The sequence below is a fragment of the Lissotriton vulgaris genome, chromosome 1_1 (assembly GCF_964263255.1).
Source record: "Lissotriton vulgaris chromosome 1_1, aLisVul1.2, whole genome shotgun sequence".
NCBI lineage: Eukaryota > Metazoa > Chordata > Amphibia > Caudata > Salamandridae > Lissotriton > Lissotriton vulgaris.
This window is the reverse complement of record NC_141685.1, coordinates 226,185,758-226,204,822: the sequence shown is the minus strand read 5'-3', so window position 1 is coordinate 226,204,822 and position 19,065 is coordinate 226,185,758. Positions and strand designations below refer to the sequence as shown.

The following is a 19,065-nucleotide window of genomic DNA, read 5'->3' as shown; positions in this document are numbered from 1 at the left end:
GAGACGTTTGCCTTGAAAACACCCATGAAATGGGGCTATCTCATTTTTGATGCTTATACAACAGAAGAATCTTACTTGTTTAAGCCATCAAAGTGATGATTAATCTTGGCAATCTTAATACATTTAGGATAGAAATCTGTGGCAGCCCTCTTGGTCATTGGTAAGGGTTCTTCCTCTAAAGCAGAGACTCTTACTTTTCTGGTAACTTTGAGGGGGAGTGGCAGGTAATATTGATGATGTGCATCTGTCTGCTCCTGGTCCCCACCCTCCACAACCTTTCTTGAGCGAGAGATAATTTTGGTGCTACGGAAGTTTGCCACTACTCCTTCGATAGCTCAGTTGGTAGAGCGGAGGACTGTAGCATAAATTCAGGCATCCTTAGGTCGCTGGTTCAAATCCGGCTCGAAGGATTTTGTGGTTTAATTTCCATGGCTTTTGCTTTGAATCAGCAATACCTTCCATTGACTATGAAAAATTCCCAGAGCTTCGATAAATACCGGAAAAGAAGCGTACTCTATCTGCTTTCAAAGGGAATGGATGACATAGTCGTCGCTAGGGGAGGTGTGAAGAAAAGTCAAGGAAACCTGCTGATCAGAACTAATACCAAAGCATTGCATTAATATATGTATGCCCTTGGCAGACTTCCAATTGCACTGCTCCAAAGGTAGCTGCTTGGCAGCCAATCACACTATGACTTGCCTTCAATTTGAATGTATACCGATGGGCAAGAGGGAATATCCAATGGAATCATCTCCCGAAAGGCTGAGCAAGCAGGAAAGTAGACCAATAGTTTTCACATTTTTGGGAATCCTGAGAAGTTTTGCATTCCAAACTGAGCAAATAAAAGCCCTGCCGGAGAATCGATCCCTGATTGCACTAAATATATGCTCCATGAAGACAGTTCACACGTGAGGTGTGAGCAATTCCAAGCCTGACACTTTACATTCTAGTCTCAAATCGAGACTTTGCAGTCCATGGGCTTCAGAGTCTCCTTACATCCAGCAAAACGTTAGAGTGCAGTTGAGGGGATGTAGCTCAGTGGTAGAGTGCATGCTTTGCATGTATGAAGGCCCCGGGTTCAATCCCCGGCATCTCCAGGAGTCTCGGTTCTCTATCTTGGCTTTTTCCAGAAGGCTAGCCTGCCATCTTGTGGAAAGTAGAGGTTTCTCGGGCAGTTGGGGGTCAGAACCCCGCTTAAATTGTTTGCTTTGAAAAATGTGTTTGGAGTAGGCATAGTTTCCACTTTTCAAGAAAATCTGAGAATTTTGCTTGCCAAAAGGAGGAAAGAAATGCCCTCTCTGAGGATCGACCTCAGGACCTTCAGATTATGAGACTGACGCGCTGCCTACTGCGCTAAGAAGGCTGCACACAAGCATCTCTAAATAGGACTATAGACCATGAAGATATTCCAGGTACGAGGCTTAAGGATTTTCCTGACTGAGACTTTATGCTGCAGTGTCAAATGGGTTGACTTGGCAGCCAGTAAAACTTGGCAGACATGGGGATGTAGCTCAGTGGTAGAGCGCATGCTTTGCATGTATGAGGCCCCGGGTTCAATCCCCGGCATCTCCAGACTTTTGCCATGCTTGTCTCGGATTTTGGCAGAAAACAAGGCTGGCTATCAGTATTAAGGAAGAGATATGTCATGCAACTGGGATACCAACCCCACTTAAACTGTGAGACGTTTGCCTTGAAAACGCCCATGAAATGGGGCTATCTCATTTTTGATGCTTATACGACAGAAGAATCTTACTTGTTTAAGCCATCAAAGTGATGATTAATCTTGGCAATCTTAATACATTTAGGATAGAAATCTGTGGCAGCCCTCTTGGTCATTGGTAAGGGTTCTTCCTCTAAAGCAGAGGCTCTTACTTTTCTGGTAACTTTGAGGGGGAGTGGCAGGTAATATTGATGATGTGCATCTGTCTGCTCCTGGTCCCCACCCTCCACAACCTTTCTTGAGCGAGAGATAATTTTGGTGCTACGGAAGTTTGCCACTACTCCTTCGATAGCTCAGTTGGTAGAGCGGAGGACTGTAGCATAAATTCAGGCATCCTTAGGTCGCTGGTTCAAATCCGGCTCGAAGGATTTTGTGGTTTAATTTCCATGGCTTTTGCTTTGAATCAGCAATACCTTCCATTGACTATGAAAAATTCCCAGAGCTTCGATAAATACCGGAAAAGAAGCGTACTCTATCTGCTTTCAAAGGGAATGGATGACATAGTCGTCGCTAGGGGAGGTGTGAAGAAAAGTCAAGGAAACCTGCTGATCAGAACTAATACCAAAGCATTGCATTAATATATGTATGCCCTTGGCAGACTTCCAATTGCACTGCTCCAAAGGTAGCTGCTTGGCAGCCAATCACACTATGACTTGCCTTCAATTTGAATGTATACCGATGGGCAAGAGGGAATATCCAATGGAATCATCTCCCGAAAGGCTGAGCAAGCAGGAAAGTAGACCAATAGTTTTCACATTTTTGGGAATCCTGAGAAGTTTTGCATTCCAAACGGAGCAAATAAAAGCCCTGCCGGAGAATCGATCCCTGATTGCACTAAATATATGCTCCATGAAGACAGTTCACACGTGAGGTGTGAGCAATTCCAAGCCTGCCACTTTACATTCTAGTCTCAAATCGAGACTTTGCAGTCCATGGGCTTCAGAGTCTCCTTACATCCAGCAAAACGTTAGAGTGCAGTTGAGGGGATGTAGCTCTGTGGTAGAGCGCATGCTTTGCATGTATGAGGCCCCGGGTTCAATCCCCGGCATCTCCAGGAGTCTCTGTTCTCTATCTTGGCTTTTTCCAGAAGGCTAGCCTGCCATCTTGTGGAAAGTAGAGGTTTCTCGGGCAGTTGGGGGTCAGAACCCCGCTTAAATTGTTTGCTTTGAAAAATGTGTTTGGAGTAGGCATAGTTTCCACTTTTCAAGAAAATGTGAGAATTTTGCTTGCCAAAAGGAGGAAAGAAATGCCCTCTCTGAGGATCGAACTCAGGACCTTCAGATTATGAGACTGACGCGCTGCCTACTGCGCTAAGAAGGCTGCACACAAGCATCTCTAAATAGGACTATAGACCATGAAGATATTCCAGGTACGAGGCTTAAGGATTTTCCTGACTGAGACTTTATGCTGCAGTGTCAAATGGGTTGACTTGGCAGCCAGTAAAACTTGGCAGACATGGGGATGTAGCTCAGTGGTAGAGCGCATGCTTTGCATGTATGAGGCCCCGGGTTCAATCCCCGGCATCTCCAGACTTTTGCCATGCTTGTCTCGGATTTTGGCAGAAAACAAGGCTGGCTATCAGTATTAAGGAAGAGATATGTCATGCAACTGGGATACCAACCCCACTTAAACTGTGAGACGTTTGCCTTGAAAACACCCATGAAATGGGGCTATCTCATTTTTGATGCTTATACAACAGAAGAATCTTACTTGTTTAAGCCATCAAAGTGATGATTAATCTTGGCAATCTTAATACATTTAGGATAGAAATCTGTGGCAGCCCTCTTGGTCATTGGTAAGGGTTCTTCCTCGAAAGCAGAGACTCTTACTTTTCTGGTAACTTTGAGGGGGAGTGGCAGGTAATATTGATGATGTGCATCTGTCTGCTCCTGGTCCCCACCCTCCACAACCTTTCTTGAGCGAGAGATAATTTTGGTGCTACGGAAGTTTGCCACTACTCCTTCGATAGCTCAGTTGGTAGAGCGGAGGACTGTAGCATAAATTCAGGCATCCTTAGGTCGCTGGTTCAAATCCGGCTCGAAGGATTTTGTGGTTTAATTTCCATGGCTTTTGCTTTGAATCAGCAATACCTTCCATTGACTATGAAAAATTCCCAGAGCTTCGATAAATACCGGAAAAGAAGCGTACTCTATCTGCTTTCAAAGGGAATGGATGACATAGTCGTCGCTAGGGGAGGTGTGAAGAAAAGTCAAGGAAACCTGCTGATCAGAACTAATACCAAAGCATTGCATTAATATATGTATGCCCTTGGCAGACTTCCAATTGCACTGCTCCAAAGGTAGCTGCTTGGCAGCCAATCACACTATGACTTGCCTTCAATTTGAATGTATACCGATGGGCAAGAGGGAATATCCAATGGAATCATCTCCCGAAAGGCTGAGCAAGCAGGAAAGTAGACCAATAGTTTTCACATTTTTGGGAATCCTGAGAAGTTTTGCATTCCAAACTGAGCAAATAAAAGCCCTGCCGGAGAATCGATCCCTGATTGCACTAAATATATGCTCCATGAAGACAGTTCACACGTGAGGTGTGAGCAATTCCAAGCCTGACACTTTACATTCTAGTCTCAAATCGAGACTTTGCAGTCCATGGGCTTCAGAGTCTCCTTACATCCAGCAAAACGTTAGAGTGCAGTTGAGGGGATGTAGCTCAGTGGTAGAGCGCATGCTTCGCATGTATGAGGCCCCGCGTTCAATCCCCGGCATCTCCAGGAGTCTCTGTTCTCTATCTTGGCTTTTTCCAGAAGGCTAGCCTGCCATCTTGTGGAAAGTAGAGGTTTCTCGGGCAGTTGGGGGTCAGAACCCCACTTAAATTGTTTGCTTTGAAAAATGTGTTTGGAGTAGGCATAGTTTCCACTTTTCAAGAAAATCTGAGAATTTTGCTTGCCAAAAGGAGGAAAGAAATGCCCTCTCTGAGGATCGAACTCAGGACCTTCAGATTATGAGACTGACGCGCTGCCTACTGCGCTAAGAAGGCTGCACACAAGCATCTCTAAATAGGACTATAGACCATAAAGATATTCCAGGTACGAGGCTTAAGGATTTTCCTGACTGAGACTTTATGCTGCAGTGTCAAATGGGTTGACTTGGCAGCCAGTAAAACTTGGCAGACATGGGGATGTAGCTCAGTGGTAGAGCGCATGCTTTGCATGTATGAGGCCCCGGGTTCAATCCCCGGCATCTCCAGACTTTTGCCATGCTTGTCTCGGATTTTGGCAGAAAACAAGGCTGGCTATCAGTATTAAGGAAGAGATATGTCATGCAACTGGGATACCAACCCCACTTAAACTGTGAGACGTTTGCCTTGAAAAAACCCATGAAATGGGGCTATCTCATTTTTGATGCTTATACAACAGAAGAATCTTACTTGTTTAAGCCATCAAAGTGATGATTAATCTTGGCAATCTTAATACATTTAGGATAGAAATCTGTGGCAGCCCTCTTGGTCATTGGTAAGGGTTCTTCCTCTAAAGCAGAGACTCTTACTTTTCTGGTAACTTTGAGGGGGAGTGGCAGGTAATATTGATGATGTGCATCTGTCTGCTCCTGGTCCCCACCCTCCACAACCTTTCTTGAGCGAGAGATAATTTTGGTACTACGGAGGTTTGCCACTACTCCTTCGATAGCTCAGTTGGTAGAGCGGAGGACTGTAGCATAAATTCAGGCATCCTTAGGTCGCTGGTTCAAATCCGGCTCGAAGGATTTTGTGGTTTAATTTCCATGGCTTTTGCTTTGAATCAGCAATACCTTCCATTGACTATGAAAAATTCCCAGAGCTTCGATAAATACCGGAAAAGAAGCGTACTCTATCTGCTTTCAAAGGGAATGGATGACATAGTCGTCGCTAGGGGAGGTGTGAAGAAAAGTCAAGGAAACCTGCTGATCAGAACTAATACCAAAGCATTGCATTAATATATGTATGCCCTTGGCAGACTTCCAATTGCACTGCTCCAAAGGTAGCTGCTTGGCAGCCAATCACACTATGACTTGCCTTCAATTTGAATGTATACCGATGGGCAAGAGGGAATATCCAATGGAATCATCTCCCGAAAGGCTGAGCAAGCAGGAAAGTAGACCAATAGTTTTCACATTTTTGGGAATCCTGAGAAGTTTTGCATTCCAAACTGAGCAAATAAAAGCCCTGCCGGAGAATCGATCCCTGATTGCACTAAATATATGCTCCATGAAGACAGTTCACACGTGAGGTGTGAGCAATTCCAAGCCTGACACTTTACATTCTAGTCTCAAATCGAGACTTTGCAGTCCATGGGCTTCAGAGTCTCCTTACATCCAGCAAAACGTTAGAGTGCAGTTGAGGGGATGTAGCTCTGTGGTAGAGCGCATGCTTCGCATGTATGAGGCCCCGGGTTCAATCCCCGGCATCTCCAGGAGTCTCTGTTCTCTATCTTGGCTTTTTCCAGAAGGCTAGCCTGCCATCTTGTGGAAAGTAGAGGTTTCTCGGGCAGTTGGGGGTCAGAACCCCGCTTAAATTGTTTGCTTTGAAAAATGTGTTTGGAGTAGGCATAGTTTCCACTTTTCAAGAAAATCTGAGAATTTTGCTTGCCAAAAGGAGGAAAGAAATGCCCTCTCTGAGGATCGAACTCAGGACCTTCAGATTATGAGACTGAAGCGCTGCCTACTGCGCTAAGAAGGCTGCACACAAGCATCTCTAAATAGGACTATAGACCATGAAGATATTCCAGGTACGAGGCTTAAGGATTTTCCTGACTGAGACTTTATGCTGCAGTGTCAAATGGGTTGACTTGGCAGCCAGTAAAACTTGGCAGACATGGGGATGTAGCTCAGTGGTAGAGCGCATGCTTTGCATGTATGCGGCCCCGGGTTCAATCCCCGGCATCTCCAGACTTTTGCCATGCTTGTCTCGGATTTTGGCAGAAAACAAGGCTGGCTATCAGTATTAAGGAAGAGATATGTCATGCAACTGGGATACCAACCCCACTTAAACTGTGAGACGTTTGCCTTGAAAAAACCCATGAAATGGGGCTATCTCATTTTTGATGCTTATACAACAGAAGAATCTTACTTGTTTAAGCCATCAAAGTGATGATTAATCTTGGCAATCTTAATACATTTAGGATAGAAATCTGTGGCAGCCCTCTTGGTCATTGGTAAGGGTTCTTCCTCTAAAGCAGAGACTCTTACTTTTCTGGTAACTTTGAGGGGGAGTGGCAGGTAATATTGATGATGTGCATCTGTCTGCTCCTGGTCCCCACCCTCCACAACCTTTCTTGAGCGAGAGATAATTTTGGTGCTACGGAAGTTTGCCACTACTCCTTCGATAGCTCAGTTGGTAGAGCGGAGGACTGTAGCATAAATTCAGGCATCCTTAGGTCGCTGGTTCAAATCCGGCTCGAAGGATTTTGTGGTTTAATTTCCATGGCTTTTGCTTTGAATCAGCAATACCTTCCATTGACTATGAAAAATTCCCAGAGCTTCGATAAATACCGGAAAAGAAGCGTACTCTATCTGCTTTCAAAGGGAATGGATGACATAGTCGTCGCTAGGGGAGGTGTGAAGAAAAGTCAAGGAAACCTGCTGATAAGAACTAATACCAAAGCATTGCATTAATATATGTATGCCCTTGGCAGACTTCCAATTGCACTGCTCCAAAGGTAGCTGCTTGGCAGCCAATCACACTATGACTTGCCTTCAATTTGAATGTATACCGATGGGCAAGAGGGAATATCCAATGGAATCATCTCCCGAAAGGCTGAGCAAGCAGGAAAGTAGACCAATAGTTTTCACATTTTTTGGAATCCTGAGAAGTTTTGCATTCCAAACTGAGCAAATAAAAGCCCTGCCGGAGAATCGATCCCTGATTGCACTAAATATATGCTCCATGAAGACAGTTCACACGTGAGGTGTGAGCAATTCCAAGCCTGACACTTTACATTCTAGTCTCAAATCGAGACTTTGCAGTCCATGGGCTTCAGAGTCTCCTTACATCCAGCAAAACGTTAGAGTGCAGTTGAGGGGATGTAGCTCAGTGGTAGAGCGCATGCTTCGCATGTATGAGGCCCCGCGTTCAATCCCCGGCATCTCCAGGAGTCTCTGTTCTCTATCTTGGCTTTTTCCAGAAGGCTAGCCTGCCATCTTGTGGAAAGTAGAGGTTTCTCGGGCAGTTGGGGGTCAGAACCCCGCTTAAATTGTTTGCTTTGAAAAATGTGTTTGGAGTAGGCATAGTTTCCACTTTTCAAGAAAATCTGAGAATTTTGCTTGCCAAAAGGAGGAAAGAAATGCCCTCTCTGAGGATCGAACTCAGGACCTTCAGATTATGAGACTGACGCGCTGCCTACTGCGCTAAGAAGGCTGCACACAAGCATCTCTAAATAGGACTATAGACCATAAAGATATTCCAGGTACGAGGCTTAAGGATTTTCCTGACTGAAACTTTATGCTGCAGTGTCAAATGGGTTGACTTGGCAGCCAGTAAAACTTGGCAGACATGGGGATGTAGCTCAGTGGTAGAGCGCATGCTTTGCATGTATGAGGCCCCGGGTTCAATCCCCGGCATCTCCAGACTTTTGCCATGCTTGTCTCGGATTTTGGCAGAAAACAAGGCTGGCTATCAGTATTAAGGAAGAGATATGTCATGCAACTGGGATACCAACCCCACTTAAACTGTGAGACGTTTGCCTTGAAAAAACCCATGAAATGGGGCTATCTCATTTTTGATGCTTATACAACAGAAGAATCTTACTTGTTTAAGCCATCAAAGTGATGATTAATCTTGGCAATCTTAATACATTTAGGATAGAAATCTGTGGCAGCCCTCTTGGTCATTGGTAAGGGTTCTTCCTCTAAAGCAGAGACTCTTACTTTTCTGGTAACTTTGAGGGGGAGTGGCAGGTAATATTGATGATGTGCATCTGTCTGCTCCTGGTTCCCACCCTCCACAACCTTTCTTGAGCGAGAGATAATTTTGGTGCTACGGAAGTTTGCCACTACTCCTTCGATAGCTCAGTTGGTAGAGCGGAGGACTGTAGCATAAATTCAGGCATCCTTAGGTCGCTGGTTCAAATCCGGCTCGAAGGATTTTGTGGTTTAATTTCCATGGCTTTTGCTTTGAATCAGCAATACCTTCCATTGACTATGAAAAATTCCCAGAGCTTCGATAAATACCGGAAAAGAAGCGTACTCTATCTGCTTTCAAAGGGAATGGATGACATAGTCGTCGCTAGGGGAGGTGTGAAGAAAAGTCAAGGAAACCTGCTGATCAGAACTAATACCAAAGCATTGCATTAATATATGTATGCCCTTGGCAGACTTCCAATTGCACTGCTCCAAAGGTAGCTGCTTGGCAGCCAATCACACTATGACTTGCCTTCAATTTGAATGTATACCGATGGGCAAGAGGGAATATCCAATGGAATCATCTCCCGAAAGGCTGAGCAAGCAGGAAAGTAGACCAATAGTTTTCACATTTTTGGGAATCCTGAGAAGTTTTGCATTCCAAACTGAGCAAATAAAAGCCCTGCCGGAGAATCGATCCCTGATTGCACTAAATATATGCTCCATGAAGACAGTTCACACGTGAGGTGTGAGCAATTCCAAGCCTGACACTTTACATTCTAGTCTCAAATCGAGACTTTGCAGTCCATGGGCTTCAGAGTCTCCTTACATCCAGCAAAACGTTAGAGTGCAGTTGAGGGGATGTAGCTCTGTGGTAGAGCGCATGCTTCGCATGTATGAGGCCCCGGGTTCAATCCCCGGCATCTCCAGGAGTCTCTGTTCTCTATCTTGGCTTTTTCCAGAAGGCTAGCCTGCCATCTTGTGGAAAGTAGAGGTTTCTCGGGCAGTTGGGGGTCAGAACCCCGCTTAAATTGTTTGCTTTGAAAAATGTGTTTGGAGTAGGCATAGTTTCCACTTTTCAAGAAAATCTGAGAATTTTGCTTGCCAAAAGGAGGAAAGAAATGCCCTCTCTGAGGATCGAACTCAGGACCTTCAGATTATGAGACTGACGCGCTGCCTACTGCGCTAAGAAGGCTGCACACAAGCATCTCTAAATAGGACTATAGACCATGAAGATATTCCAGGTACGAGGCTTAAGGATTTTCCTGACTGAGACTTTATGCTGCAGTGTCAAATGGGTTGACTTGGCAGCCAGTAAAACTTGGCAGACATGGGGATGTAGCTCAGTGGTAGAGCGCATGCTTTGCATGTATGCGGCCCCGGGTTCAATCCCCGGCATCTCCAGACTTTTGCCATGCTTGTCTCGGATTTTGGCAGAAAACAAGGCTGGCTATCAGTATTAAGGAAGAGATATGTCATGCAACTGGGATACCAACCCCACTTAAACTGTGAGACGTTTGCCTTGAAAAAACCCATGAAATGGGGCTATCTCATTTTTGATGCTTATACAACAGAAGAATCTTACTTGTTTAAGCCATCAAAGTGATGATTAATCTTGGCAATCTTAATACATTTAGGATAGAAATCTGTGGCAGCCCTCTTGGTCATTGGTAAGGGTTCTTCCTCTAAAGCAGAGACTCTTACTTTTCTGGTAACTTTGAGGGGGAGTGGCAGGTAATATTGATGATGTGCATCTGTCTGCTCCTGGTCCCCACCCTCCACAACCTTTCTTGAGCGAGAGATAATTTTGGTGCTACGGAAGTTTGCCACTACTCCTTCGATAGCTCAGTTGGTAGAGCGGAGGACTGTAGCATAAATTCAGGCATCCTTAGGTCGCTGGTTCAAATCCGGCTCGAAGGATTTTGTGGTTTAATTTCCATGGCTTTTGCTTTGAATCAGCAATACCTTCCATTGACTATGAAAAATTCCCAGAGCTTCGATAAATACCGGAAAAGAAGCGTACTCTATCTGCTTTCAAAGGGAATGGATGACATAGTCGTCGCTAGGGGAGGTGTGAAGAAAAGTCAAGGAAACCTGCTGATAAGAACTAATACCAAAGCATTGCATTAATATATGTATGCCCTTGGCAGACTTCCAATTGCACTGCTCCAAAGGTAGCTGCTTGGCAGCCAATCACACTATGACTTGCCTTCAATTTGAATGTATACCGATGGGCAAGAGGGAATATCCAATGGAATCATCTCCCGAAAGGCTGAGCAAGCAGGAAAGTAGACCAATAGTTTTCACATTTTTTGGAATCCTGAGAAGTTTTGCATTCCAAACTGAGCAAATAAAAGCCCTGCCGGAGAATCGATCCCTGATTGCACTAAATATATGCTCCATGAAGACAGTTCACACGTGAGGTGTGAGCAATTCCAAGCCTGACACTTTACATTCTAGTCTCAAATCGAGACTTTGCAGTCCATGGGCTTCAGAGTCTCCTTACATCCAGCAAAACGTTAGAGTGCAGTTGAGGGGATGTAGCTCAGTGGTAGAGCGCATGCTTCGCATGTATGAGGCCCCGCGTTCAATCCCCGGCATCTCCAGGAGTCTCTGTTCTCTATCTTGGCTTTTTCCAGAAGGCTAGCCTGCCATCTTGTGGAAAGTAGAGGTTTCTCGGGCAGTTGGGGGTCAGAACCCAGCTTAAATTGTTTGCTTTGAAAAATGTGTTTGGAGTAGGCATAGTTTCCACTTTTCAAGAAAATCTGAGAATTTTGCTTGCCAAAAGGAGGAAAGAAATGCCCTCTCTGAGGATCGATCTCAGGACCTTCAGATTATGAGACTGACGCGCTGCCTACTGCGCTAAGAAGGCTGCACACAAGCATCTCTAAATAGGACTATAGACCATAAAGATATTCCAGGTACGAGGCTTAAGGATTTTCCTGACTGAGACTTTATGCTGCAGTGTCAAATGGGTTGACTTGGCAGCCAGTAAAACTTGGCAGACATGGGGATGTAGCTCAGTGGTAGAGCGCATGCTTTGCATGTATGAGGCCCCGGGTTCAATCCCCGGCATCTCCAGACTTTTGCCATGCTTGTCTCGGATTTTGGCAGAAAACAAGGCTGGCTATCAGTATTAAGGAAGAGATATGTCATGCAACTGGGATACCAACCCCACTTAAACTGTGAGACGTTTGCCTTGAAAAAACCCATGAAATGGGGCTATCTCATTTTTGATGCTTATACAACAGAAGAATCTTACTTGTTTAAGCCATCAAAGTGATGATTAATCTTGGCAATCTTAATACATTTAGGATAGAAATCTGTGGCAGCCCTCTTGGTCATTGGTAAGGGTTCTTCCTCTAAAGCAGAGACTCTTACTTTTCTGGTAACTTTGAGGGGGAGTGGCAGGTAATATTGATGATGTGCATCTGTCTGCTCCTGGTCCCCACCCTCCACAACCTTTCTTGAGCGAGAGATAATTTTGGTGCTACGGAAGTTTGCCACTACTCCTTCGATAGCTCAGTTGGTAGAGCGGAGGACTGTAGCATAAATTCAGGCATCCTTAGGTCGCTGGTTCAAATCCGGCTCGAAGGATTTTGTGGTTTAATTTCCATGGCTTTTGCTTTGAATCAGCAATACCTTCCATTGACTATGAAAAATTCCCAGAGCTTCGATAAATACCGGAAAAGAAGCGTACTCTATCTGCTTTCAAAGGGAATGGATGACATAGTCGTTGCTAGGGGAGGTGTGAAGAAAAGTCAAGGAAACCTGCTGATCAGAACTAATACCAAAGCATTGCATTAATATATGTATGCCCTTGGCAGACTTCCAATTGCACTGCTCCAAAGGTAGCTGCTTGGCAGCCAATCACACTATGACTTGCCTTCAATTTGAATGTATACCGATGGGCAAGAGGGAATATCCAATGGAATCATCTCCCGAAAGGCTGAGCAAGCAGGAAAGTAGACCAATAGTTTTCACATTTTTTGGAATCCTGAGAAGTTTTGCATTCCAAACTGAGCAAATAAAAGCCCTGCCGGAGAATCGATCCCTGATTGCACTAAATATATGCTCCATGAAGACAGTTCACACGTGAGGTGTGAGCAATTCCAAGCCTGACACTTTACATTCTAGTCTCAAATCGAGACTTTGCAGTCCATGGGCTTCAGAGTCTCCTTACATCCAGCAAAACGTTAGAGTGCAGTTGAGGGGATGTAGCTCAGTGGTAGAGCGCATGCTTCGCATGTATGAGGCCCCGCGTTCAATCCCCGGCATCTCCAGGAGTCTCTGTTCTCTATCTTGGCTTTTTCCAGAAGGCTAGCCTGCCATCTTGTGGAAAGTAGAGGTTTCTCGGGCAGTTGGGGGTCAGAACCCCGCTTAAATTGTTTGCTTTGAAAAATGTGTTTGGAGTAGGCATAGTTTCCACTTTTCAAGAAAATCTGAGAATTTTGCTTGCCAAAAGGAGGAAAGAAATGCCCTCTCTGAGGATCGAACTCAGGACCTTCAGATTATGAGACTGACGCGCTGCCTACTGCGCTAAGAAGGCTGCACACAAGCATCTCTAAATAGGACTATAGACCATGAAGATATTCCAGGTACGAGGCTTAAGGATTTTCCTGACTGAGACTTTATGCTGCAGTGTCAAATGGGTTGACTTGGCAGCCAGTAAAACTTGGCAGACATGGGGATGTAGCTCAGTGGTAGAGCGCATGCTTTGCATGTATGCGGCCCCGGGTTCAATCCCCGGCATCTCCAGACTTTTGCCATGCTTGTCTCGGATTTTGGCAGAAAACAAGGCTGGCTATCAGTATTAAGGAAGAGATATGTCATGCAACTGGGATACCAACCCCACTTAAACTGTGAGACGTTTGCCTTGAAAAAACCCATGAAATGGGGCTATCTCATTTTTGATGCTTATACAACAGAAGAATCTTACTTGTTTAAGCCATCAAAGTGATGATTAATCTTGGCAATCTTAATACATTTAGGATAGAAATCTGTGGCAGCCCTCTTGGTCATTGGTAAGGGTTCTTCCTCTAAAGCAGAGACTCTTACTTTTCTGGTAACTTTGAGGGGGAGTGGCAGGTAATATTGATGATGTGCATCTGTCTGCTCCTGGTCCCCACCCTCCACAACCTTTCTTGAGCGAGAGATAATTTTGGTGCTACGGAAGTTCGCCACTACTCCTTCGATAGCTCAGTTGGTAGAGCGGAGGACTGTAGCATAAATTCAGGCATCCTTAGGTCGCTGGTTCAAATCCGGCTCGAAGGATTTTGTGGTTTAATTTCCATGGCTTTTGCTTTGAATCAGCAATACCTTCCATTGACTATGAAAAATTCCCAGAGCTTCGATAAATACCGGAAAAGAAGCGTACTCTATCTGCTTTCAAAGGGAATGGATGACATAGTCGTCGCTAGGGGAGGTGTGAAGAAAAGTCAAGGAAACCTGCTGATCAGAACTAATACCAAAGCATTGCATTAATATATGTATGCCCTTGGCAGACTTCCAATTGCACTGCTCCAAAGGTAGCTGCTTGGCAGCCAATCACACTATGACTTGCCTTCAATTTGAATGTATACCGATGGGCAAGAGGGAATATCCAATGGAATCATCTCCCGAAAGGCTGAGCAAGCAGGAAAGTAGACCAATAGTTTTCACATTTTTTGGAATCCTGAGAAGTTTTGCATTCCAAACTGAGCAAATAAAAGCCCTGCCGGAGAATCGATCCCTGATTGCACTAAATATATGCTCCATGAAGACAGTTCACACGTGAGGTGTGAGCAATTCCAAGCCTGACACTTTACATTCTAGTCTCAAATCGAGACTTTGCAGTCCATGGGCTTCAGAGTCTCCTTACATCCAGCAAAACGTTAGAGTGCAGTTGAGGGGATGTAGCTCAGTGGTAGAGCGCATGCTTCGCATGTATGAGGCCCCGCGTTCAATCCCCGGCATCTCCAGGAGTCTCTGTTCTCTATCTTGGCTTTTTCCAGAAGGCTAGCCTGCCATCTTGTGGAAAGTAGAGGTTTCTCGGGCAGTTGGGGGTCAGAACCCCGCTTAAATTGTTTGCTTTGAAAAATGTGTTTGGAGTAGGCATAGTTTCCACTTTTCAAGAAAATCTGAGAATTTTGCTTGCCAAAAGGAGGAAAGAAATGCCCTCTCTGAGGATCGAACTCAGGACCTTCAGATTATGAGACTGACGCGCTGCCTACTGCGCTAAGAAGGCTGCACACAAGCATCTCTAAATAGGACTATAGACCATAAAGATATTCCAGGTACGAGGCTTAAGGATTTTCCTGACTGAGACTTTATGCTGCAGTGTCAAATGGGTTGACTTGGCAGCCAGTAAAACTTGGCAGACATGGGGATGTAGCTCAGTGGTAGAGCGCATGCTTTGCATGTATGAGGCCCCGGGTTCAATCCCCGGCATCTCCAGACTTTTGCCATGCTTGTCTCGGATTTTGGCAGAAAACAAGGCTGGCTATCAGTATTAAGGAAGAGATATGTCATGCAACTGGGATACCAACCCCACTTAAACTGTGAGACGTTTGCCTTGAAAAAACCCATGAAATGGGGCTATCTCATTTTTGATGCTTATACAACAGAAGAATCTTACTTGTTTAAGCCATCAAAGTGATGATTAATCTTGGCAATCTTAATACATTTAGGATAGAAATCTGTGGCAGCCCTCTTGGTCATTGGTAAGGGTTCTTCCTCTAAAGCAGAGACTCTTACTTTTCTGGTAACTTTGAGGGGGAGTGGCAGGTAATATTGATGATGTGCATCTGTCTGCTCCTGGTTCCCACCCTCCACAACCTTTCTTGAGCGAGAGATAATTTTGGTGCTACGGAAGTTTGCCACTACTCCTTCGATAGCTCAGTTGGTAGAGCGGAGGACTGTAGCATAAATTCAGGCATCCTTAGGTCGCTGGTTCAAATCCGGCTCGAAGGATTTTGTGGTTTAATTTCCATGGCTTTTGCTTTGAATCAGCAATACCTTCCATTGACTATGAAAAATTCCCAGAGCTTCGATAAATACCGGAAAAGAAGCGTACTCTATCTGCTTTCAAAGGGAATGGATGACATAGTCGTCGCTAGGGGAGGTGTGAAGAAAAGTCAAGGAAACCTGCTGATCAGAACTAATACCAAAGCATTGCATTAATATATGTATGCCCTTGGCAGACTTCCAATTGCACTGCTCCAAAGGTAGCTGCTTGGCAGCCAATCACACTATGACTTGCCTTCAATTTGAATGTATACCGATGGGCAAGAGGGAATATCCAATGGAATCATCTCCCGAAAGGCTGAGCAAGCAGGAAAGTAGACCAATAGTTTTCACATTTTTGGGAATCCTGAGAAGTTTTGCATTCCAAACTGAGCAAATAAAAGCCCTGCCGGAGAATCGATCCCTGATTGCACTAAATATATGCTCCATGAAGACAGTTCACACGTGAGGTGTGAGCAATTCCAAGCCTGACACTTTACATTCTAGTCTCAAATCGAGACTTTGCAGTCCATGGGCTTCAGAGTCTCCTTACATCCAGCAAAACGTTAGAGTGCAGTTGAGGGGATGTAGCTCTGTGGTAGAGCGCATGCTTCGCATGTATGAGGCCCCGGGTTCAATCCCCGGCATCTCCAGGAGTCTCTGTTCTCTATCTTGGCTTTTTCCAGAAGGCTAGCCTGCCATCTTGTGGAAAGTAGAGGTTTCTCGGGCAGTTGGGGGTCAGAACCCCGCTTAAATTGTTTGCTTTGAAAAATGTGTTTGGAGTAGGCATAGTTTCCACTTTTCAAGAAAATCTGAGAATTTTGCTTGCCAAAAGGAGGAAAGAAATGCCCTCTCTGAGGATCGAACTCAGGACCTTCAGATTATGAGACTGACGCGCTGCCTACTGCGCTAAGAAGGCTGCACACAAGCATCTCTAAATAGGACTATAGACCATGAAGATATTCCAGGTACGAGGCTTAAGGATTTTCCTGACTGAGACTTTATGCTGCAGTGTCAAATGGGTTGACTTGGCAGCCAGTAAAACTTGGCAGACATGGGGATGTAGCTCAGTGGTAGAGCGCATGCTTTGCATGTATGAGGCCCCGGGTTCAATCCCCGGCATCTCCAGACTTTTGCCATGCTTGTCTCGGATTTTGGCAGAAAACGAGGCTGGCTATCAGTATTAAGGAAGAGATATGTCATGCAACTGGGATACCAACCCCACTTAAACTGTGAGACGTTTGCCTTGAAAAAACCCATGAAATGGGGCTATCTCATTTTTGATGCTTATACAACAGAAGAATCTTACTTGTTTAAGCCATCAAAGTGATGATTAATCTTGGCAATCTTAATACATTTAGGATAGAAATCTGTGGCAGCCCTCTTGGTCATTGGTAAGGGTTCTTCCTCTAAAGCAGAGACTCTTACTTTTCTGGTAACTTTGAGGGGGAGTGGCAGGTAATATTGATGATGTGCATCTGTCTGCTCCTGGTCCCCACCCTCCACAACCTTTCTTGAGCGAGAGATAATTTGGGTGCTACGGAAGTTCGCCACTACTCCTTCGATAGCTCAGTTGGTAGAGCGGAGGACTGTAGCATAAATTCAGGCATCCTTAGGTCGCTGGTTCAAATCCGGCTCGAAGGATTTTGTGGTTTAATTTCCATGGCTTTTGCTTTGAATCAGCAATACCTTCCATTGACTATGAAAAATTCCCAGAGCTTCGATAAATACCGGAAAAGAAGCGTACTCTATCTGCTTTCAAAGGGAATGGATGACATAGTCGTCGCTAGGGGAGGTGTGAAGAAAAGTCAAGGAAACCTGCTGATCAGAACTAATACCAAAGCATTGCATTAATATATGTATGCCCTTGGCAGACTTCCAATTGCACTGCTCCAAAGGTAGCTGCTTGGCAGCCAATCACACTATGACTTGCCTTCAATTTGAATGTATACCGATGGGCAAGAGGGAATATCCAATGGAATCATCTCCCGAAAGGCTGAGCAAACAGGAAAGTAGACCAATAGTTTTCACATTTTTTGGAATCCTGAGAAGTTTTGCATTCCAAACTGAGCAAATAAAAGCCCTGCCGGAGAATCGATCCCTGATTGCACTAAATATATGCTCCATGAAGACAGTTCACACGTGAGGTGTGAGCAATTCCAAGCCTGACACTTTACATTCTAGTCTCAAATCGAGACTTTGCAGTCCATGGGCTTCAGAGTCTCCTTACATCCAGCAAAACGTTAGAGTGCAGTTGAGGGGATGTAGCTCAGTGGTAGAGCGCATGCTTCGCATGTATGAGGCCCCGCGTTCAATCCCCGGCATCTCCAGGAGTCTCTGTTCTCTATCTTGGCTTTTTCCAGAAGGCTAGCCTGCCATCTTGTGGAAAGTAGAGGTTTCTCGGGCAGTTGGGGGTCAGAACCCCGCTTAAATTGTTTGCTTTGAAAAATGTGTTTGGAGTAGGCATAGTTTCCACTTTTCAAGAAAATCTGAGAATTTTGCTTGCCAAAAGGAGGAAAGAAATGCCCTCTCTGAGGATCGAACTCAGGACCTTCAGATTATGAGACTGACGCGCTGCCTACTGCGCTAAGAAGGCTGCACACAAGCATCTCTAAATAGGACTATAGACCATGAAGATATTCCAGGTACGAGGCTTAAGGATTTTCCTGACTGAGACTTTATGCTGCAGTGTCAAATGGGTTGACTTGGCAGCCAGTAAAACTTGGCAGACATGGGGATGTAGCTCAGTGGTAGAGCGCATGCTTTGCATGTATGCGGCCCCGGGTTCAATCCCCGGCATCTCCAGACTTTTGCCATGCTTGTCTCGGATTTTGGCAGAAAACAAGGCTGGCTATCAGTATTAAGGAAGAGATATGTCATGCAACTGGGATACCAACCCCACTTAAACTGTGAGACGTTTGCCTTGAAAAAACCCATGAAATGGGGCTATCTCATTTTTGATGCTTATACAACAGAAGAATCTTACTTGTTTAAGCCATCAAAGTGATGATTAATCTTGGCAATCTTAATACATTTAGGATAGAAATCTGTGGCAGCCCTCTTGGTCATTGGTAAGGGTTCTTCCTCTAAAGCAGAGACTCTTACTTTTCTGGTAACTTTGAGGGGGAGTGGCAGGTAATATTGATGATGTGCATCTGTCTGCTCCTGGTCCCCACCCTCCACAACCTTTCTTGAGCGAGAGATAATTTTGGTGCTACGGAAGTTCGCCACTACTCCTTCGATAGCTCAGTTGGTAGAGCGGAGGACTGTAGCATAAATTCAGGCATCCTTAGGTCGCTGGTTCAAATCCGGCTCGAAGGATTTTGTGGTTTAATTTCCATGGCTTTTGCTTTGAATCAGCAATACCTTCCATTGACTATGAAAAATTCCCAGAGCTTCGATAAATACCGGAAAAGAAGCGTACTCTATCTGCTTTCAAAGGGAATGGATGACATAGTCGTCGCTAGGGGAGGTGTGAAGAAAAGTCAAGGAAACCTGCTGATCAGAACTAATACCAAAGCATTGCAT

The 19,065-nt window shown here is 44.9% G+C and overlaps 45 non-coding genes across 45 annotated transcripts; 34 read left to right on the top strand and 11 right to left on the bottom strand.

The window, feature by feature from the left end:
* Nucleotides 1-324: 324 nt before the first annotated feature.
* TRNAY-GUA (transfer RNA tyrosine (anticodon GUA)) lies at nucleotides 325-410 on the top strand. The gene is given in 2 exon segments: nucleotides 325-361; nucleotides 375-410. It is a non-coding gene; the product is annotated as a tRNA-Tyr (tRNA).
* A 614-nt stretch (nucleotides 411-1,024) lies between these two features.
* Nucleotides 1,025-1,097, top strand: TRNAA-UGC (transfer RNA alanine (anticodon UGC)). The gene has a single exon. It is a non-coding gene; the product is annotated as a tRNA-Ala (tRNA).
* Nucleotides 1,098-1,290: 193 nt separating this feature from the next.
* Nucleotides 1,291-1,363, bottom strand: TRNAM-CAU (transfer RNA methionine (anticodon CAU)). The gene has a single exon. It is a non-coding gene; the product is annotated as a tRNA-Met (tRNA).
* Nucleotides 1,364-1,500: 137 nt separating this feature from the next.
* TRNAA-UGC (transfer RNA alanine (anticodon UGC)) lies at nucleotides 1,501-1,572 on the top strand. Its single transcript has one exon. It is a non-coding gene; the product is annotated as a tRNA-Ala (tRNA).
* A 430-nt stretch (nucleotides 1,573-2,002) lies between these two features.
* Nucleotides 2,003-2,088, top strand: TRNAY-GUA (transfer RNA tyrosine (anticodon GUA)). The gene is given in 2 exon segments: nucleotides 2,003-2,039; nucleotides 2,053-2,088. It is a non-coding gene; the product is annotated as a tRNA-Tyr (tRNA).
* A 614-nt stretch (nucleotides 2,089-2,702) lies between these two features.
* Nucleotides 2,703-2,774, top strand: TRNAA-UGC (transfer RNA alanine (anticodon UGC)). Its single transcript has one exon. It is a non-coding gene; the product is annotated as a tRNA-Ala (tRNA).
* Nucleotides 2,775-2,967: 193 nt separating this feature from the next.
* On the bottom strand, nucleotides 2,968-3,040 carry TRNAM-CAU (transfer RNA methionine (anticodon CAU)). Its single transcript has one exon. It is a non-coding gene; the product is annotated as a tRNA-Met (tRNA).
* A 137-nt stretch (nucleotides 3,041-3,177) lies between these two features.
* TRNAA-UGC (transfer RNA alanine (anticodon UGC)) lies at nucleotides 3,178-3,249 on the top strand. Its single transcript has one exon. It is a non-coding gene; the product is annotated as a tRNA-Ala (tRNA).
* Nucleotides 3,250-3,679: 430 nt separating this feature from the next.
* On the top strand, nucleotides 3,680-3,765 carry TRNAY-GUA (transfer RNA tyrosine (anticodon GUA)). Its single transcript is given in 2 exon segments — nucleotides 3,680-3,716; nucleotides 3,730-3,765. It is a non-coding gene; the product is annotated as a tRNA-Tyr (tRNA).
* A 614-nt stretch (nucleotides 3,766-4,379) lies between these two features.
* TRNAA-CGC (transfer RNA alanine (anticodon CGC)) lies at nucleotides 4,380-4,451 on the top strand. Its single transcript has one exon. It is a non-coding gene; the product is annotated as a tRNA-Ala (tRNA).
* A 193-nt stretch (nucleotides 4,452-4,644) lies between these two features.
* On the bottom strand, nucleotides 4,645-4,717 carry TRNAM-CAU (transfer RNA methionine (anticodon CAU)). Its single transcript has one exon. It is a non-coding gene; the product is annotated as a tRNA-Met (tRNA).
* A 137-nt stretch (nucleotides 4,718-4,854) lies between these two features.
* TRNAA-UGC (transfer RNA alanine (anticodon UGC)) lies at nucleotides 4,855-4,926 on the top strand. Its single transcript has one exon. It is a non-coding gene; the product is annotated as a tRNA-Ala (tRNA).
* Nucleotides 4,927-5,356: 430 nt separating this feature from the next.
* On the top strand, nucleotides 5,357-5,442 carry TRNAY-GUA (transfer RNA tyrosine (anticodon GUA)). Its single transcript is given in 2 exon segments — nucleotides 5,357-5,393; nucleotides 5,407-5,442. It is a non-coding gene; the product is annotated as a tRNA-Tyr (tRNA).
* Nucleotides 5,443-6,056: 614 nt separating this feature from the next.
* TRNAA-CGC (transfer RNA alanine (anticodon CGC)) lies at nucleotides 6,057-6,128 on the top strand. The gene has a single exon. It is a non-coding gene; the product is annotated as a tRNA-Ala (tRNA).
* Nucleotides 6,129-6,321: 193 nt separating this feature from the next.
* TRNAM-CAU (transfer RNA methionine (anticodon CAU)) lies at nucleotides 6,322-6,394 on the bottom strand. Its single transcript has one exon. It is a non-coding gene; the product is annotated as a tRNA-Met (tRNA).
* A 137-nt stretch (nucleotides 6,395-6,531) lies between these two features.
* On the top strand, nucleotides 6,532-6,603 carry TRNAA-UGC (transfer RNA alanine (anticodon UGC)). Its single transcript has one exon. It is a non-coding gene; the product is annotated as a tRNA-Ala (tRNA).
* A 430-nt stretch (nucleotides 6,604-7,033) lies between these two features.
* Nucleotides 7,034-7,119, top strand: TRNAY-GUA (transfer RNA tyrosine (anticodon GUA)). Its single transcript is given in 2 exon segments — nucleotides 7,034-7,070; nucleotides 7,084-7,119. It is a non-coding gene; the product is annotated as a tRNA-Tyr (tRNA).
* Nucleotides 7,120-7,733: 614 nt separating this feature from the next.
* On the top strand, nucleotides 7,734-7,805 carry TRNAA-CGC (transfer RNA alanine (anticodon CGC)). Its single transcript has one exon. It is a non-coding gene; the product is annotated as a tRNA-Ala (tRNA).
* Nucleotides 7,806-7,998: 193 nt separating this feature from the next.
* Nucleotides 7,999-8,071, bottom strand: TRNAM-CAU (transfer RNA methionine (anticodon CAU)). Its single transcript has one exon. It is a non-coding gene; the product is annotated as a tRNA-Met (tRNA).
* A 137-nt stretch (nucleotides 8,072-8,208) lies between these two features.
* Nucleotides 8,209-8,280, top strand: TRNAA-UGC (transfer RNA alanine (anticodon UGC)). The gene has a single exon. It is a non-coding gene; the product is annotated as a tRNA-Ala (tRNA).
* A 430-nt stretch (nucleotides 8,281-8,710) lies between these two features.
* On the top strand, nucleotides 8,711-8,796 carry TRNAY-GUA (transfer RNA tyrosine (anticodon GUA)). Its single transcript is given in 2 exon segments — nucleotides 8,711-8,747; nucleotides 8,761-8,796. It is a non-coding gene; the product is annotated as a tRNA-Tyr (tRNA).
* A 614-nt stretch (nucleotides 8,797-9,410) lies between these two features.
* TRNAA-CGC (transfer RNA alanine (anticodon CGC)) lies at nucleotides 9,411-9,482 on the top strand. Its single transcript has one exon. It is a non-coding gene; the product is annotated as a tRNA-Ala (tRNA).
* A 193-nt stretch (nucleotides 9,483-9,675) lies between these two features.
* On the bottom strand, nucleotides 9,676-9,748 carry TRNAM-CAU (transfer RNA methionine (anticodon CAU)). Its single transcript has one exon. It is a non-coding gene; the product is annotated as a tRNA-Met (tRNA).
* Nucleotides 9,749-9,885: 137 nt separating this feature from the next.
* On the top strand, nucleotides 9,886-9,957 carry TRNAA-UGC (transfer RNA alanine (anticodon UGC)). The gene has a single exon. It is a non-coding gene; the product is annotated as a tRNA-Ala (tRNA).
* A 430-nt stretch (nucleotides 9,958-10,387) lies between these two features.
* TRNAY-GUA (transfer RNA tyrosine (anticodon GUA)) lies at nucleotides 10,388-10,473 on the top strand. The gene is given in 2 exon segments: nucleotides 10,388-10,424; nucleotides 10,438-10,473. It is a non-coding gene; the product is annotated as a tRNA-Tyr (tRNA).
* Nucleotides 10,474-11,087: 614 nt separating this feature from the next.
* On the top strand, nucleotides 11,088-11,159 carry TRNAA-CGC (transfer RNA alanine (anticodon CGC)). The gene has a single exon. It is a non-coding gene; the product is annotated as a tRNA-Ala (tRNA).
* Nucleotides 11,160-11,352: 193 nt separating this feature from the next.
* TRNAM-CAU (transfer RNA methionine (anticodon CAU)) lies at nucleotides 11,353-11,425 on the bottom strand. The gene has a single exon. It is a non-coding gene; the product is annotated as a tRNA-Met (tRNA).
* Nucleotides 11,426-11,562: 137 nt separating this feature from the next.
* TRNAA-UGC (transfer RNA alanine (anticodon UGC)) lies at nucleotides 11,563-11,634 on the top strand. The gene has a single exon. It is a non-coding gene; the product is annotated as a tRNA-Ala (tRNA).
* A 430-nt stretch (nucleotides 11,635-12,064) lies between these two features.
* On the top strand, nucleotides 12,065-12,150 carry TRNAY-GUA (transfer RNA tyrosine (anticodon GUA)). The gene is given in 2 exon segments: nucleotides 12,065-12,101; nucleotides 12,115-12,150. It is a non-coding gene; the product is annotated as a tRNA-Tyr (tRNA).
* A 614-nt stretch (nucleotides 12,151-12,764) lies between these two features.
* Nucleotides 12,765-12,836, top strand: TRNAA-CGC (transfer RNA alanine (anticodon CGC)). Its single transcript has one exon. It is a non-coding gene; the product is annotated as a tRNA-Ala (tRNA).
* Nucleotides 12,837-13,029: 193 nt separating this feature from the next.
* TRNAM-CAU (transfer RNA methionine (anticodon CAU)) lies at nucleotides 13,030-13,102 on the bottom strand. The gene has a single exon. It is a non-coding gene; the product is annotated as a tRNA-Met (tRNA).
* Nucleotides 13,103-13,239: 137 nt separating this feature from the next.
* On the top strand, nucleotides 13,240-13,311 carry TRNAA-UGC (transfer RNA alanine (anticodon UGC)). The gene has a single exon. It is a non-coding gene; the product is annotated as a tRNA-Ala (tRNA).
* Nucleotides 13,312-13,741: 430 nt separating this feature from the next.
* Nucleotides 13,742-13,827, top strand: TRNAY-GUA (transfer RNA tyrosine (anticodon GUA)). Its single transcript is given in 2 exon segments — nucleotides 13,742-13,778; nucleotides 13,792-13,827. It is a non-coding gene; the product is annotated as a tRNA-Tyr (tRNA).
* A 614-nt stretch (nucleotides 13,828-14,441) lies between these two features.
* TRNAA-CGC (transfer RNA alanine (anticodon CGC)) lies at nucleotides 14,442-14,513 on the top strand. Its single transcript has one exon. It is a non-coding gene; the product is annotated as a tRNA-Ala (tRNA).
* A 193-nt stretch (nucleotides 14,514-14,706) lies between these two features.
* Nucleotides 14,707-14,779, bottom strand: TRNAM-CAU (transfer RNA methionine (anticodon CAU)). Its single transcript has one exon. It is a non-coding gene; the product is annotated as a tRNA-Met (tRNA).
* A 137-nt stretch (nucleotides 14,780-14,916) lies between these two features.
* On the top strand, nucleotides 14,917-14,988 carry TRNAA-UGC (transfer RNA alanine (anticodon UGC)). Its single transcript has one exon. It is a non-coding gene; the product is annotated as a tRNA-Ala (tRNA).
* A 430-nt stretch (nucleotides 14,989-15,418) lies between these two features.
* Nucleotides 15,419-15,504, top strand: TRNAY-GUA (transfer RNA tyrosine (anticodon GUA)). The gene is given in 2 exon segments: nucleotides 15,419-15,455; nucleotides 15,469-15,504. It is a non-coding gene; the product is annotated as a tRNA-Tyr (tRNA).
* Nucleotides 15,505-16,118: 614 nt separating this feature from the next.
* TRNAA-CGC (transfer RNA alanine (anticodon CGC)) lies at nucleotides 16,119-16,190 on the top strand. The gene has a single exon. It is a non-coding gene; the product is annotated as a tRNA-Ala (tRNA).
* Nucleotides 16,191-16,383: 193 nt separating this feature from the next.
* On the bottom strand, nucleotides 16,384-16,456 carry TRNAM-CAU (transfer RNA methionine (anticodon CAU)). The gene has a single exon. It is a non-coding gene; the product is annotated as a tRNA-Met (tRNA).
* Nucleotides 16,457-16,593: 137 nt separating this feature from the next.
* TRNAA-UGC (transfer RNA alanine (anticodon UGC)) lies at nucleotides 16,594-16,665 on the top strand. Its single transcript has one exon. It is a non-coding gene; the product is annotated as a tRNA-Ala (tRNA).
* Nucleotides 16,666-17,095: 430 nt separating this feature from the next.
* Nucleotides 17,096-17,181, top strand: TRNAY-GUA (transfer RNA tyrosine (anticodon GUA)). The gene is given in 2 exon segments: nucleotides 17,096-17,132; nucleotides 17,146-17,181. It is a non-coding gene; the product is annotated as a tRNA-Tyr (tRNA).
* Nucleotides 17,182-17,795: 614 nt separating this feature from the next.
* TRNAA-CGC (transfer RNA alanine (anticodon CGC)) lies at nucleotides 17,796-17,867 on the top strand. The gene has a single exon. It is a non-coding gene; the product is annotated as a tRNA-Ala (tRNA).
* Nucleotides 17,868-18,060: 193 nt separating this feature from the next.
* On the bottom strand, nucleotides 18,061-18,133 carry TRNAM-CAU (transfer RNA methionine (anticodon CAU)). Its single transcript has one exon. It is a non-coding gene; the product is annotated as a tRNA-Met (tRNA).
* A 137-nt stretch (nucleotides 18,134-18,270) lies between these two features.
* TRNAA-UGC (transfer RNA alanine (anticodon UGC)) lies at nucleotides 18,271-18,342 on the top strand. Its single transcript has one exon. It is a non-coding gene; the product is annotated as a tRNA-Ala (tRNA).
* A 430-nt stretch (nucleotides 18,343-18,772) lies between these two features.
* TRNAY-GUA (transfer RNA tyrosine (anticodon GUA)) lies at nucleotides 18,773-18,858 on the top strand. Its single transcript is given in 2 exon segments — nucleotides 18,773-18,809; nucleotides 18,823-18,858. It is a non-coding gene; the product is annotated as a tRNA-Tyr (tRNA).
* The last annotated feature ends 207 nt before the right edge of the window (nucleotides 18,859-19,065 follow it).